Source organism: Passer montanus, unplaced genomic scaffold (assembly GCF_014805655.1).
Source record: "Passer montanus isolate IOZ18808 unplaced genomic scaffold, ASM1480565v1 scaffold106, whole genome shotgun sequence".
Lineage (NCBI taxonomy): Eukaryota > Metazoa > Chordata > Aves > Passeriformes > Passeridae > Passer > Passer montanus.
Window position 1 is genome coordinate 3,343,387 of NW_024357170.1, and position 16,523 is coordinate 3,359,909.

Genomic DNA, 16,523 nt, shown 5'->3' on the forward strand with positions numbered 1-16,523 from the left:
CCTACAAGTGAGAAGTTCCCACTGTTAAGAATTTTGCACTAAGTTGAATGTGTGCTCTACCTGGGTAGGCTCATCCCTTAAAATAGCCATGAAGACCAGAGAAACAGGAGCCCCAGCTCAGGTGAGCAACTTTTAACCTAAGCCCTTCAGGGTGACTGGTTTAGCTAAGCTGTTTCCTTTGATTTAATGCCCAGTTTACTTCACCTTCATGTCTGTCTTCAGTCAGGTTAGCTCTCTTGAGTTTGGCAGCTGGAATTGGGAAAATAATGGCTGTTTTACAGCATATTATTGGCACACTGCTGTGTACAAGTTAAAAATTGACTAAGATGGAAGTTTCCTACCTTGGCCCACAGTGCTGCAGTACCAGGAGAGCCTCTTGGCCAGGGTTACCACAGGTTGAGGTGCTGTGTGAGTACATAGCAGGTGGTCTCAGTTGCCAGAACCACTGCTGAGTACAGCCTGAGGAGTGCCTGTGGCATGGGAACTCACCAGCAACCATGTGGAATTGTTTCCTCTAGCTGGAAGGAGGTTTGCAGCTGTCTGGCCATGGTCTGGCTTCTCAGTATTGGTTTCAGGCCTGAAGAAGTCCTCTGTCCCATGATCTGTTTGTTTTCCTCCTTCCCCCTGCAAGTTCCCTGAGCAGCCCAGGAAGCCAGGGCACTGCACTCTGGTCACAAGTCTCTGGTCACTCACTGTAAAGCCGGTGGTAAATGTCTCCTCCTCAAGCCCCTCAGGTGCATGATCAGATCAGGCTGACTTCATTACCTGTGTACTCAAACAGGCTGCCTTTGGAGACATCCCAGGTACCTTACTCACACCTCTTTCTTCCCTGCCAAGTGCACACACTTGTGCTAAATCACTTCCTTCCACTCTTCATCAATGGTTATGAGTGTGACTGGACAGCAGCTCTTGTTTCATTGATACTGAGGCTTAGTTTAGAAAAACAGGATGCCATGGAAATAATTGTCTTTTTCATGTTGCTTTCCTAAGTCTTGATTCTTGAGACACAATAATGTGACAGGGAATTAAACCCCTACTTTTTGGAAGGTTTTTAATTAGCTGAAAATATGGATTAAGATCTTGCAATCTGTAAAATACTGCACATCATGCTGCTACATCTTGGGTAATACTCCATTTTCTTTTTAAGGACAATTTAAATAGAATATTAGGGGAGAGGAAAAAAAAATCCACCCCAAACCAGAGCACAGAAATAGCAATCTAGAATTCTTGACATTTCTCAGAAAGCTGCTTATGATTATCTCCTTAAAATGGCAGATTTCGCCTGCAAGTCAAGTAGAGGAGCAGGAACTGATATTTCATTAAAATACTGGGAGAGGCCTAAATGCATTTATGATCATTGAGACTTTTGCAGGAAACAGAAACATAGAACTGCCAAAAGTTTTAATAAAGGGCAAAAAACAAATCCCAAAATCCAAAAGCATGACTTGGATACTTCCTCTGCCAGAGATCTCTGCATGTTATCACTCAGAGATACCTGTTCTGACATTTTTTCCCCTCCTTTTTCTGTGTGTGCTTGTAAAAGCCCCAGTCTAAACTTCATGACACAGGTCTGTACTGCTCCCTCAGGTCTTGTCCCTGGTCACCAGAGAGAAGAGATCATTGTCTGAAACACACTAAATAACATTTCAGTAGTGCAAGATTTCCAATGTATTTCAGTACTTCCAAAGCTGTAGTGTACCAGGAGGGAGCACATTCATGTTAAGGGATGCATCCTGGGCTGCATCCAGGGCAGCAGGGATGCCCCTCTGCCTCGCTCTACTGAGACCCCCCTGCAGGGCTGTCACATTCACATTTTCTGAAAATTCCGTTTGCCCAGGATTTTTCTCCTGGGAAGCTGAGAAGCCTCAGAGAAAAAGGAAAACAATTTTTTATCTCATTTGCTTCTCCTCTGTTTTGCACATATGGAATGTGTTTAGAGATTGTTTATCCACAAGTGATTGTTTCATTGAGTTCTGGTGTGAGTTGTTTTCACTCATTGGCCAATCAGTGCCAAGCTATGTCGGGACTCTGGCGTGAGTCCCAAGTTTTCATTATTATCTTTTTAGCCTTCTGTAAGTATCCTTTCTGTATTCGTCTAATATAATATAGTATCATAAAATCATAAGTTAGCCTTCTGAGAACATGGAGTCAGATTCATCATTCCTTCCTTCATCAGGGCACCCTGCAGATACAATACAGGGCTGCATCCAGCCCTGGACCCAGCACAGGAAGGACGGGGAGCTGCTGGAGCCAGGCCAGAGCAGGGACACCAAGAGGATCAGAGGGATGGAGCAGCTCTGCAGGGAGGAAAGGCTGAAAGAATTTGGATTGTTCAGCCTGGAGAAGAGAAGGCTTTGGGGTGGCCTCAGTGTGGCCTTCTAGTGCCTGAAGAGAGCTCACAGGAAAGATGGAGAGAGACTCTTGACAAGGGCCTGGAGTGACAGGACAAGGGGGAGTGGCTTCACACTGATAGATAGGAGGTTTATAATGGGATATTGAAAAAAAAAAATCTTCCCTGTGAGGGTGGGGGAAGCCCTGGCACAGGTTGCCCAGAGAAACTGTGGCTGCCCCAGCCCTGGCAGCGTCCAAGGCCAGGCTGGATGGGGCTCTGAACAACGTGGGATAGTGGATGTTGTCCCTGATCATGGCAGGGGGGTGAAACAAGATGATCTTTAACATCCCTTCCATCCCAAACCATTCTCTGGTTCTATGATAGGAATTAATTTGCAAAAATAACAGAGTTTATCAACAAGACCTGAACTTCTCTGAGGTAAACCACCATGGTCTGTGGTTTTGCTGTGTCTTACCAGCAAAATCTTGAAGTGGATGAATCCATGTGGATAAGTGGCAGTTTTGTACTGTAAGGAGGATGGCAACTGAAGGGGTTTTGTAGCACTGCTGAAGTGGTGGGTGCAGCAATGGATTTTTCTCTGAGCAGTTCAATGTGCTTGTGATGTAGAGCTGTCTCCATTTCTGTCCAGTGACTGAAGTGGCAGCATGCAGAGCTGCTAAAATGCCCCTGCTGCAGCCTGTTTCCATGGAGTGGTAAATAAACGTTGAGCTGTCCCTGAGAGGAGCTGTACTGACACATATCCTCTGTGAAGATGTATGACAATTCCCCCCTGAAATAAGTGATGTTTATTTTCCTAAACAGGGATGTAACTGTAGTTCTGTTGTATATGTGAAGCAAACCGTTGTGCCAGTTTTGGATTTACTTTTCCCATTTCAAACAGCAAGATAATCATGGCTGAGGCCTTGGCATCCCCAGGGTCTTCTGCAAGCCCAAACTAGACTTGTCTCCGTGCTTTTTTATGTTCAGCAGGGTTAGTGTAAGATCCCTTCCTAACTTTAGCCAGGGAAAAATGTCTTTAGTCCTTCATAGGTAAATATAACCTGCCTGAAACTGTCTCTCCAGTGATGGTTCAGTAAACCCATGGGAAAATACTCAGCCCCAAAATGGGAAGCACAGGAGGCAATAGTTTTAAATAGTTACTTGTATAGATCTGTTATGTATGAAGCAAGAACCAACATTTTAAAACTCATTTAGTGCTTGAGAACATGCAAGATTATCTCCAGGTAATTCCAGTGTCTCCTTGTATACCGCAAAGGATTTGGCCCCAGATGTTCATGTGGTTGCTGAGGAAGCTGGTAGTTCATGATGAGAAAATGCAATGATTTGTGTACTTCTGTTCTTTGGGGTGGGGTTTTGCATTTTTCTGATTGGTTTGTTTCCTGTGGGTTTTTTTGGCATGGTAGTAGAGGACAGTTCTAGGATCACTCTTTTATTTCAATGGCTCCAAAAAGGTCTTCGATGGAAGCACAAAACCTGGTGCATCTTGCCAGCCACTCCCTATCAGTTTCCGTGGCAACTTTGGCAATGTTTGGGAGTTGGGTTGAGTTTTTCCCTTTGCCTCTTAAGAAAACCATTGAAGACAATCAGCTCACCCCAATTAAAACACATAAGGGCTTTGCCAATGCTGGTGTACCTTGGTTTTGTCCCAGCTTCCTCCCTCCTGTTGCCTTCATGCACTGGGAGCTTCTATTAATCACAAATTCCTTCTTGATGGCAGCAAGTCAGTTTGAGTCCTACAGGTTAAACTTGTGTTGTTCTTTGGGACCAGGTTCTTCAGCCACAGGTGGGGGCTGGAGGTGTACCCTGGTTCTCTTAGACCTTTGATACAGGAAGAACTCCTCCTTGGCCAGCTAGTATAGTGAAAATCAGCCTATGGTTAATATATACTTTTCTTTCTACAAGACTGAGTCTTGCCCCACCACCCCCAAAGGCTGGGAAAGTGTGAAACACTCAGTGTCTGCTTCTTTTAGCGTCAGATGTCTAATTTGATTTGTATGTAAGTAGGAAAACTTTGAAGTGTGGTCAAAATACAAAGGGAAAAGTACTTCAAAGAAATGTAACATTTTAAGTGTATCTGATGCCTCAAGGTTTTTGAAGCTTTATTTTGAGATTATTGAGAGGAAGATTTGTATGGAAATACTGAGGGTCATTAATATATCCAAGCCTTTATGAATGCTGTCCTTGAACTATTGTGTGCTAGTTTTGCTTTCACATGGTGGCAGGCAAGTTGTTCTTCACCCATCTGTCTGCACTGCCAGTGTCCCTGACACAACAAAAGTTAACATGGTCTCTGAGGGGGAAACCAAAGTAAAAGCTGTTGCTGAGTGAGACTTGTTCAGCGCTGTTATCCCATGATCAGCAGAGGTCTCTGGTATGGCTGAACAAAACCACAGTGTGTAAACCCCCCAAACTTCTGATTTGCATTGGCTGCTCTGCTGGAGTCCAAGGTGGTCTGTGGTGCTGGACTACAGGTTTCTAATAAATTCCTTGAACTTTGGGAGAGTTCAGATCTTGGAGCTGAGCTTTGTTTTAGGGTTCATCCACTCCTGTACAAACATGCCCAGCTGTGCTGGAGGAGAGTGGTTGTTGTTTTTCCTTTTGGCAGACAAGGATTCTGGCATTGAAGTTTTTAATTGCAGGAGTTATATTAGCAGTTCCCAGTGCTCAAGGTGGGGATGTCTGTGTATGTGCACAGGAGGAGCTAATTAGATGTGTGTAAATAATGGGCTTGGGAGCTTTTAGTCTTAGATGTATTGTTCCGTCCTTGCTATTATTTCTTACAGTGAAACTGTTGAAAGTTAGAAAAATATGAAGTTACACAAGAACCACTTTCTCACAGTACAACTTTGAAACAACAGTGAGGTTGCTTTTGGTCTTTCTATGTCATAAAAATATCTTTGAATTTATTCAGTGTTTTAATTAAAACATCTTAGAATATTATTAATTTTTTAATATTGTTTTTGAATGTTTATTTTAATTAGATCTGTAGGTTGAGGGAAAGGAAACAGTTCAACAGTCAGATTTTTTTTATTACAGACTTAAAAAAAGTCAGGTGATCTTGCTTCCCCGTGCCTTCCTTCCCTTCTATGCCTTGCTATATTTAATGTCAAATAAGGGCCTTTCTGTGTTCAAACTTTCAGGATATTCATAGATCACAAAACTTCCTTCAGCAACCATGTGCCTCAATAATGTTTTCTTTCTTTATGAAAACTAATATCCTGGTGGAATGACTCCTCTGGAAGACCTTGAGTTTTGAGAGAGTTTGAGGGGTAAAACTGGCTTTCCAAGAGTCTGTAAACCTGACTGACTTAAACATGTGGCAAATATTTAATAATGGAGAGGGGCAGTTCAGCTCTTGCACCTGATAGTATTTTTAGATTATTGTTGTCGTGGGATTTAGTCACACCTAAGTTTGCTTCAGACTTGTTGACCTGGATCATGGCCCGACTGGTGCTCTGTGCTAACCCATCCGCTGCTGATCCTGTGCCTACAAAGAAAGCTTTGTAGCCCCTTGCTTCAGTTGGACTGCTCTGGATACCCATACCAGGTGATTTATAGGTGTATTCACACTGAACTGCTGCAATTGGGCTGTAAATTTTCTTGTAAACTGCTCTTACAAGTTATCTTCTTCTCCATTTTAATGTGTTACAGCCCTGTCTGCTAAAGGCAGCCCACTATTTGTAGGGTCAGTAATAAACCACAGTTTATTGCTGTATCTAAAGAAACAGGCATTTTTCATTGTTCTATGTAATAAAAAAAAAAAATTGTTTCACGCTTAGAATGCCTGTAGCGAATAACTCCAGTCTCAGTACCTTGTTATCCCACAGAAGCTGCATTTCTGCCCCAACTGGCTATCAGACATCTCTTGATGCAAGCATGTCTTAATTTTCTGAGTGCTATGATTTGTCTTCATCCCATGGACTGCATCTTCCACAGCTGCAAAGCCACTTTCTGCTCATCTTGTTGATGGGGTGAGGGATGGGATATTTTTCCCTCCTACATATGCCCAGAGGTTTGGCCATTGAATGGACAGTGGCTGCTCCCTTTCATTCCCAGATCTTTCTCTCTTACAGGGGAAGCAGCAGTAACAAGACACTTTCTTCTCTTCTGGTCTTTTTTTTCCCCAGTTTCTCTCCTCTTCCTGCTGCAGGAGAAAGAGGAGAGTGTAGGGCTGGGCCCAGTTGCGTTTAAAGCTCTGTTCCTGCAGAGGCCACAGCTCTGGCTTGCTGCTGATCTGCTTCCTCCCTCTGCCTTGCTGGTGAAGCCCTCCTACCCTTCAGTATCAACCATGAATGTATTATCTTTACCCATGTAACTCTCCAGCCCACCCCAGCATTGTTTCCATTCCCCTAGCACTGATGTCTGTCTTGTGAACTTTGAGCCCCAAGCACAGTTCAGCCCCTGCTTCACTGAGTTTTTTAGCCTTGGGTGATGCTGGAAGCTGCAGGGCACCAAGACTGAAACCATCTTTCTGCAAGAGATGGTGAGGAGGTGTCATTTGTACAAGAGGAGGATGGAGAGGACAACATTTCTACCCCCAAGAGCCATCTGTAGGCTTTCAGGAGAAAGGAATGAGCAGCAGAAGAGCTGATTCCTGTCTCCTGGCTGCTAAATTGCTTCTGTGCTGAGGTGCAAAGCTGGCACAAGGGTAGGCAGGACACACAGCTCCCCAGCCAAGCAGTGGTGGGGGCAGCATGGTTCCTTAAAGCTGCACTGTAGTGGTAGTGGGGGTTTGAGGATTTGTTTGCTTGCTACTGACCAGTGCAGCATTCAGAAGAGAAAGGCCCTCTCTTGGAGCTGAGAGCACGCAGCTTTTGTCCTCCATCTCTTGACACTGGGACTTTGGTGTTGAAAAAGCAAGACAAAATCAACAGTGCTCTGCTCCCTGGCTGAAAATAAAAAAATAATAAAAAACTTTGCTTTCTTCAGCATTACTGAAATCCCTGGAACTGTGCTTTCCCTAGGGATTGGAGAAGGGATGTGGGGAAGAGAAGTATTGAGAGAAAGTGTGGGAAGGGCCACGGTGGGAAAATGCCCTCTCTGTGTGTGCCTCTTCGTCACCCTAACATCAATGAGAGACTCTGGAGCTGGGCAGTCAGCACAGGCTGTGTCCCAGAGCAAGGAGAGGATGGTCCTAAGGAGATGAGGGAGTGCATCCCCACAGAGCCACACTTCCTGTGCTAGAGGTATCCCACTGCAGTGCAGCCGGGCAGTGCCTTGCTCTGCAGGGTCTGTGGCAGCTCTGGCTGGCAGTGGGATAACACACTCCACAGTTATCAAATGTCAGAGGTAACTGTTTGGGGAGAATAAACACACTTTTCAGAGTGTTTTGCCCATGAACCACTTGTCCCTTTTCGAAGCTGAGAACTAATGCAAAATTCAAAGTCTGTTTTGAACCCCCTTTGAGTATTTCAGGAATGTCAAAGGTAGAATGTCCGTTTTTAATAGTGATTAAAGTCCATGTGCTGCCTAAAGCAGCTTGTCTTGATGTGGACTCTCTCAGACTCCCAATTGTGCTACCTAAACAAAGGCTGTTGGCAAAGCTCCAGTGTGAGTTTTTGGCAAAGGGCTCCAGTTTGGGAGAAGATGAAGTCCACAAGTTTTTGAGGAGAAGAAGAGAAAATCTGAGGGAAAGTTAGCCTACAATTCATTGGTTTTCACTTTCCCCGTATTTTTTACTCATTAAAATTCAGTCCCATTCTATTACATGGCAAAAAAAAGATTCCTTAACCACAATGAATTTTACCCTGCGTCATTCTTAAAATGCCAGGAGAGTTGAGATGGTAAATCATGTTGTGGCAGTGGTGCAGTGGTGGTAGTGGCAGCCTCAAGTTCTCAGAGATCACAAGTCTTTGAAAAACAAAAGTATCCTCACACACAAACATGTGCTTCAGATATCACACTCTTGTTTTACATATCACTCCTGAAAAGGAAATCTTAACACAGCAAAATCAGAGGCAGATAGAAGGGGAAAGATGCAATACATACACAGATTTTCCATTTGTAACAGTTGATGCTGTAAAATTACAAGGCATTGGATTTTTTGTTGTTTTCTGCAGACACATTAAAACACTGTTCAGACTAAATGTATTTTATTTATTTATGGACTTTTTATGGGTGGTGCCCTCTACCTCTGCTTTATGGGGTGTCAGCTCTGAAAGTGTGCATCTGGAAACTCTTAGACATGAAGGTCCAAAATCTAGTGTCAAATCCTTTCAAATCTGGAGGCTTGTGAATTTGACCTTTGGATGGAGCTCATTGGAAGAAAGTGGCACAAGGAATGAAATGGGATCTAAATGTGGATCAGTGCTCAGGACTAGGTGTGTTTTAAGGTATTTTTGAGAACTACCTTTGGCCTCTCACCCAACAGTGCCCTTTTTGTTTAGTAGCCTGTGTGGCCACAGTATGTCAGTAACATGTTGCTGGGGAATGTTAGGCATTTTCTTGCTTGAATTAGCAGTCTTGGAGTCAGGGAAACATATCTAATTTGTTTTTCTAATCAGTGGACCCAAGGAAAACAAGTGAGAAAATAATGTACTGGTTCTCAGGCTCTCTGAGGTGAGAAGCTGAAGACTATTAAACAGTTAACCAGTAAAACAGGAACAGCTTGAAGTGGTCTGTGGAGGGTGGTTTTTGTTTTGTCTTGTTTTTTAACAAGGCTTCATTTGACCTTGGATTGCTTTTGTGAAAAAGAGTAAAAGTGAGTCTGACGAGGGTGTGCAAACAGGTATTAGCATCACAGAGCTGCTGTGCAGGTGAGGAGCCGCCTCTCTGTCACAACACTCAGAGCCCACAGAACAACATCACCTGCCAGTGTAAAACCTGGGTTTCTAAATTTCCTTTTCAGTTGCAACAACAACAACAACAAAAGAGCTGCTGAAGTAGGGTAGCAGAGATAAGCAACCAGAGTGATTTCAGTACTGGAGAACTAAATAAAGGGTTTGTTTTGTAAGTGGATATGCGTCTAAGCCATAAACCTTGACTCAGAGACTTTGGGTGTTTACATAAACTGTTCGCTCTGTATTCATCTCTGTCAAAGGATCTCAAGGATGCTTATCTTGTTGAGGCTGAGCTTTTGATTTATGACCAGAGTGTTTAACAAATGTTAAGGCAAAGTGCAGAATGCGACTCAGCTGGTTTGTAGTAAAAGTTGTGTGATTTGATGTAAGTTTTTCCCAGGTATAAACATTTCTATTTTGAAAAGACTTCTGTGTTTTGTCCTCTTAAAGTACTTTAAAGTAATTTCTACAGCTTGAAACCTTTTATCTCAACACATTTCTTGCGTACTTATGGGATGGGCTTTTATCCTTAGTGTGCTTCCACTCATTTTTATCAGTTAAAGGAAATAAATAGCATTTGTGTATAATAAAGAAATAAGGAAATTCAGGGAACAAAGGATCTAGACTTAGGGAACAAAGGGACATTTGTTGCTTTGTTTGTAGTCCTGCGTATATAGGAGAGCAGTGTTGCTTTGATGTCATTGACTACAGCTCAGCAAATTAAAAAATAATTTTAGTTATAAAAGTAAATAGACATAATCAGTTTAAACTAAGCCTTTGCCAACATTTGGGTTGTTTTTATCCATAATAATGTTATGGATACACCTGGCTCCACCTGATGACCTTGGGTAAGGGGGACAATGTCTGAATTACTTGGCTAAAAGCATATCTGGGACCTTACTAGATTCCCATCCCTGCCTCAAATGAAGATATTTCTTTATATTATTCCCATTGAGGTATTTCCAGCATTTCCTAACTTGACTTTTAACATTTAATTTGTTCTTTTCTTTCAAAACATCTCAGAGCAATGTATTCAGCTAGCATCCATTTTCTTTTTTAGTTTCTTCTTCCAGGCCTGGAAGGAATGAAATGGAGTTGTCATTTACATTAAAAGAAATGTTAATGACTCGTAGTATAAATTACCAAAATATATTCATTAGTAAACTACTACTGACTGATGACACTGTAGTTGAGCTTCTTCAAAACATCCCATGAGAAACTGTGCCAGGGATTTGGATTGAAGTAATTTGAAACTGTTTGCAATTGTGAGTGAAATGTATTTTGTAAATAAGTCTCCGGGTGTTTGTATTTCTCTTCTGACCTGCCAGGAAAAGCAGAAATAGATGTGTCTGAAATGACCTTTGTCTTCATTAAATAGAGCTTTATTTTGTAAAGTTAATTGCTAAGGATGTGTTGTTTTAGTGTAGTGAGGCATGAGAGATGAATTCAGATGTTGCTTTAGATCTCTCCTGCCGTCGTCTGGTCCATATAGCACTAAGAAGGCAGGACATGGATTTTGACGGCATTTAGCGTCGTACTTTTGCTGTGGAACAGGTTCTTTCCCTCCATTCTCCCCAGAAAAGATGACTGCAGCTTCTTAGCTTTTTCAGTTTACTTTCATGGTAGGCTACTCTGGGGTGACAGCCAGCTCTTGGGGGTCCTCTTTTACTCTCAATAGCCCTCAGAAACAAGCCCTAATCAAGGTTTTTAATTTCTGTGTATCATAATTTCCTGGCTTAAGTAGTGTTATGTGTGAATGGGAGAGCTGGGAAACTTAAGTCATCTGTCTTACTGAATCATGTCATAAAAATAATCTGTAGCTGATGCTTTATTTCCCTGCGCTGAGCATTTGCAGCCCATGTGCACGAAGAGGAAGGCAAGTGGGACAAAAGGCCAGCCCTCCCTTCCTCAGAGCTCTGCAGTGACATCCAGGGCATGGTGTGTCCTCTGGGCCTCCTGACCTGCCAGCAGGCAGCTGATTCCCTTTAACTCTGTGAACCTCTGGGCTTTAAAGTGTGGTGTGTTTTGCAGGTGGAGATGCAGAATGAGACCACCCCCAAAATAACAAAAAAAAAAAGGCTCGAAGATGTTGGCCCTCGATGCCTCTGTGTGTGCTGTTTGATCTAGGAAAGAGGCAGCCTCTGGATGGGAAAACTACCATTTCCTACATATGTAAAATGCTTAAGCACTTTTTATCTTCTTTTTGAAGTCTGCCATCTTAATTAAATACCAGATTTTGAAATCCATATCCAGGCAGCTTTCTGGTTTGCATCCAACAAACTGCAGTTCCATTCATAGAGCCTCTTTTTGAGTTTTTTTCCCCAGCTTTCCTCGTGTTTATTTGCAGGGCAGCGTTTTGTTTTCTCTGTAAGCTGTTTGGAATACGTCTTCACCAGCACTGTAGCCAGAGGGTTTGTATGTCATTCAAAAATAAAAATAAAAAAATCTCCACCTACTGAAAAGTGAACAGCACAGCCCTAGCAACTGGCTGGTGCATTTGAACCAGAGGAAGGGACATTAAACAAGTAAGACCACATTATATTTTCTCTGTTACAGCCAGAGATGGGGTAGAAGTGCCAGCTAGTAAGAAGATTAATCATAAATGATAGTGTAGAGAGCTGCATTTGTATTTTAATTTTGGGTTTTTTAATGGTGGCTTGTAAATACAGGCTTGATGAAGCGATGCTTGTTCTTGTCGGCATGAGCAGGGTATTCAGCTGGGAGCTCTAAAAGGGGGATCTGCCTCTGTACAAACAGCCCCCCACACCCCACCTGGCACTGGTTGTGCACGCGGGAAGGTAAGTGTTGTCATTTTCTTGGAAAGCAAGAGAAAACTTATTTTAATTTGTCTGTCAGGCAGGGCACTGTCAGTACTTGCCTCTCAGGTGTGTCGTCAGTGATGTTATATCAGGGGTGGATTTCATGCATCTGCTTCTCTGTCTCCTGTGTGCGCCTTGATATCTCATTTATCTGCCATGCCATAGATCAATCTGTGTTAAAATTATGCTTTTTCCCCTTCCTGCTTTTGTGGATGAAGGGAGGTGAAACTGCTTGCCATGCATTATTTTCCTAAGGAGCTCCACTGCACTCCTCCAAGATGGATTTTTGTTCATGTTATCTGTGTGGTTTTCCTTAATCACTGCCAAGAAAAAAACCCCAAAGCCTTGAGTTTTCTCTTAGGTTTTATTTGTATTAGACCAAAGCCGTAAAGAGGGAAGAGTGGAATATACATATTGGAAAACCTCTGCTGCATCAGTGGACAGCTGAGGCTTTTTTCAAAGTTTGTGAAGTCAGAGGGTGCCCTTCAGGAGGCACAGGCATTAATCTGCTGGTGTTTTACTGTTGTCCTCTTTCTTTCCTCTAGCCCATGAAAGTTTGGTCCTTTGCTCCGCTGGTGTATAGAGGTCCTCTTTGCCCTCTGCCCACTCCCTCCATGCATGTTGGTGATAGTTGTGCAAAGACCAAAAATAATTCTATGCCTTTGCTTGGGAAGGATAATTCCAATGTTATTTTTCTGTTACAGTAATTTTACTTCCTGACTGGTGGATGTGCTCCACTGTGCGGGGAAGATGGCCAGAGCAGGATGTGCTGTTCCAGGCTGGTTTTCAGTGGCCACTTTTAGGACCAAATAACCAGGGAAATGGGATTTTATTTTGTCATCCCCAACTGTTCAGCTTGGGGGCTTTTTGTTCTTTTTCATTTCACCTCTCCAAGTTTCTCAGCTGTGGGCTTGGTCAGGCTGCTAAGCAGATGCTCTGTGGGTGGTGGAAGAGTTTTTGGAAGTCTGAGTGTTTGCAGGGTCTTGCTTCAGTAAGTTTTATCTTAAAATTTCTCCCTGCTGCTCTCAGCAGTGCAGCTCCTTTGGGAGTAGCAGTGGAGGAAGCTCTGTGCAAACTGATGTGTCTTTCCTTGGAGTCAGAGGCAGGTAACCTGGAAGTCTCTTGGATTTTGTTGATACCACTGTCTGCTCCCTTCAGTAGGGCTGCCTTAGGGATTTTTGACAACCATGGAAAAAACCCTTGTTTAGGAAAGCAAGGAGTGCTTTTGGCAGACATCAGAGGTGGTTGCACCTGGATGAAGTGCAAGGATAGTGATTTTTCTGTGACTACAAGCAATGACTATATTGTGCAAGTACAAATTAGCAGTTGTAGTTGTACAAATTAGCAGTTGTAGTTGTACAAATTAGCAGTTGTAGTTGTACAGATTAACAGAACTTGTCCCCAGTTCATGCATTTCCTAGCCAGAAGGTAAGAATCAAGGGGTGTGCTGTTGAAATAAATGGGGCAGGAGATCTTTCTCCTTCTTAATGCCTTTATGGAAAAGAATCAGCTCAGGTGGGGAGAAATCGATGGGTCACACCCATGCCGCTGTTGCTCCCGGGAGTGGCACAGAGGAGGAGGATGATGCAGCTGTGTCTGCTGGTCTGCAGGCAGAGCTGGGGCTTCTGTCCTCACGGGAGAGTAGGAAATTCCACTTTTTCGGTCTAACATTCCAGGTCCTCTTTCTAGTTAAGACCTTTTGAGGTTAGGGTGAGAAGTAAAAGGATCTTAGCAGATACTGGATTAAGTTCCTCATCTTTAGACATCACTTAGGTCTCTTAATTCCATGTTGGCTCATTGTTTTTAGGGGTTTTTTTCCTGGAACGTTACAAAATCTGGTGAAATGCATTCTCATCTGCATACTAGCTCTGATGTCACTCCCCCCCTGCTACCTGCGGGGGGTCTGGTGTCACCCCTGGCAAGCATCAAGTGGGACAATGGCTAATAACCTGTAATTGAAGAATAACTCTTAACAATAGGTGGCTGCAACATGCAGGTAACCTTCAATTTAACAGCAATTGGTTCAACTTGTTTAACTTTGCAACCTTAAAAAAAATTGATAACCTTTTTATTCATAACACCCAGGACAAGCTGTGCCATGTAGGGTCCAGTTGGGCTGTGAGTAGCTCCAGGGTTGGAGACCCCAAAAGGGCAACCCTTTCTATTACTTGCTATTCTCATAGTAAAAAAGCTTTTTAAAATGATTTATTCTTATTTAGGCTTTTTTTTCCTCTCCCCTTTTTAATTCTAAGGTGAACTCCCTGTGTTTTCACATGTGCCCATTGCCTCTTGCCATGTCACTGGGCACCTCTGAGAAGAGCCTGGCTCTGTATTCTTCACTAGCCCTATGAGGTGTTTGAAAAGCACTTTGAAAAAAAGCACTTTGAAAAGCTCATGTACACTTCTGATTGCCAAACACTGATTGGCTTCTGTGGCTTTGTGGTTGCTTTATGCTGTTGGTCTTTTCCCACTTAGAGCTGTGAGGAATCGGTGTTTTGCCTGGGACTGTAGAAGCCCCAGGCTTTCTCTGTATTCTTTGCCCTTGGGGGGAAATCCACAGCAGATTGTTCACACCCTGCCTTCATAGACTCCCATATTTGAGCAGGACCTGATATTAGAGCCAGAAAATCTTAAGCAGCTAAAAAAGGAGACTGTCTTCAGTGTTGTCCAAGTGAATGTGTGTGCAAAAACTGCATTTTCTGCTCATTTTTATCAGATGTGGAGACACAGAATCAGTTGTCTTGTAGTTCTGTCCTCACGGGAGAGTAGGAAATTCCACTTTTTCGGTCTAACATTCCAGGTCCTCTTTCTAGTTAAGACCTTTTGAGGTTAGGGTGAGAAGTAAAAGGATCTTAGCAGATACTGGATTAAGTTCCTCATCTTTAGACATCACTTAGGTCTCTTAATTCCATGTTGGCTCATTGTTTTTAGGGGTTTTTTTCCTGGAACGTTACAAAATCTGGTGAAATGCATTCTCATCTGCATACTAGCTCTGATGTCACTCCCCCCCTGCTACCTGCGGGGGGTCTGGTGTCACCCCTGGCAAGCATCAAGTGGGACAATGGCTAATAACCTGTAATTGAAGAATAACTCTTAACAATAGGTGGCTGCAACATGCAGGTAACCTTCAATTTAACAGCAATTGGTTCAACTTGTTTAACTTTGCAACCTTAAAAAAAATTGATAACCTTTTTATTCATAACACCCAGGACAAGCTGTGCCATGTAGGGTCCAGTTGGGCTGTGAGTAGCTCCAGGGTTGGAGACCCCAAAAGGGCAACCCTTTCTATTACTTGCTATTCTCATAGTAAAAAAGCTTTTTAAAATGATTTATTCTTATTTAGGCTTTTTTTTCCTCTCCCCTTTTTAATTCTAAGGTGAACTCCCTGTGTTTTCACATGTGCCCATTGCCTCTTGCCATGTCACTGGGCACCTCTGAGAAGAGCCTGGCTCTGTATTCTTCACTAGCCCTATGAGGTGTTTGAAAAGCACTTTGAAAAAAAGCACTTTGAAAAGCTCATGTACACTTCTGATTGCCAAACACTGATTGGCTTCTGTGGCTTTGTGGTTGCTTTATGCTGTTGGTCTTTTCCCACTTAGAGCTGTGAGGAATCGGTGTTTTGCCTGGGACTGTAGAAGCCCCAGGCTTTCTCTGTATTCTTTGCCCTTGGGGGGAAATCCACAGCAGATTGTTCACACCCTGCCTTCATAGACTCCCATATTTGAGCAGGACCTGATATTAGAGCCAGAAAATCTTAAGCAGCTAAAAAAGGAGACTGTCTTCAGTGTTGTCCAAGTGAATGTGTGTGCAAAAACTGCATTTTCTGCTCATTTTTATCAGATGTGGAGACACAGAATCAGTTGTCTTGTAGGATCTGCATATTCTGGTAGGTCTTACACTGATTGAAGCTGAATGTTTACATTGTGTTTAAAACTGGGGGCTTCCTCCTTGAAGGCTGAAAGTCTTCAGTTACAATACTACTGCACTTTTTAAGATTTGCAACATCTTCACTTACAGGTATTTTGACTGTTTAAAGTTCTCTTGGTTTTTCTGTCTCTGACAACCACATAGTAAAACCAGGCGTTTGCCAAAAGCGTAGCAGTCTTTGTGCTGTTGTTCAAAGGTTACCTTAGGGTTTGGACCTACTTCATGTAATAAAAATGTTGTTGTGGAAGATGAAATGTTTGTTGGCATTTTAAGGATAATGTTTCAGCAAAGCCAGCTGGCAGCTTCTAATAAGAGCCACCTCCCATCTGGGTCAGACCAATAAGGTGACTCGTAGGAGGGAAAAATCAGTTTATAACAGGGATTTTTGTTTAGATTTGCTTTTTAGTAGACTCTTTTCCAGACTTTATGCCAGAGATACCGTGAACAACTTTCTTAATTGCTCATGTTGGAGCAAATGTCAGCAGTGGTGTGGCCTAATACGAAAACCAAATGGCAGGGCATGCGAAGGTTAAAGCGAGTTTTCCTTCCTGGTGTTTGTTTAGCTTTGTTCCCTAGCTGTATTTATAGCAGAATTCATCTTATGTGTATCAGATTAAAGCCAAGGCAATCTGGGCCATGTTGATG

General features: G+C 42.9%; 1 protein-coding gene across 19 annotated transcripts in view; it reads left to right on the forward strand.

Annotated features, from left to right (window-relative positions):
- PPFIBP1 (PPFIA binding protein 1) overlaps window positions 1–16,523 on the forward strand; it is a 105,538-nt gene that overhangs the window by 39,889 nt on the left and 49,126 nt on the right. Inside the window, exon 1 of one of the 19 annotated variants that reach the window (XM_039721444.1) lies at window positions 11,676–11,930. The exons of 17 other annotated variants lie outside the window; for them this stretch is intronic. The gene's annotated coding sequence lies outside the window, so the exon portion shown is untranslated. Of the gene's footprint in view, window positions 1–11,675; window positions 11,931–16,523 lie in introns of those variants that run through there. One more of the 19 variants, XM_039721416.1, reaches the window with a different exon arrangement.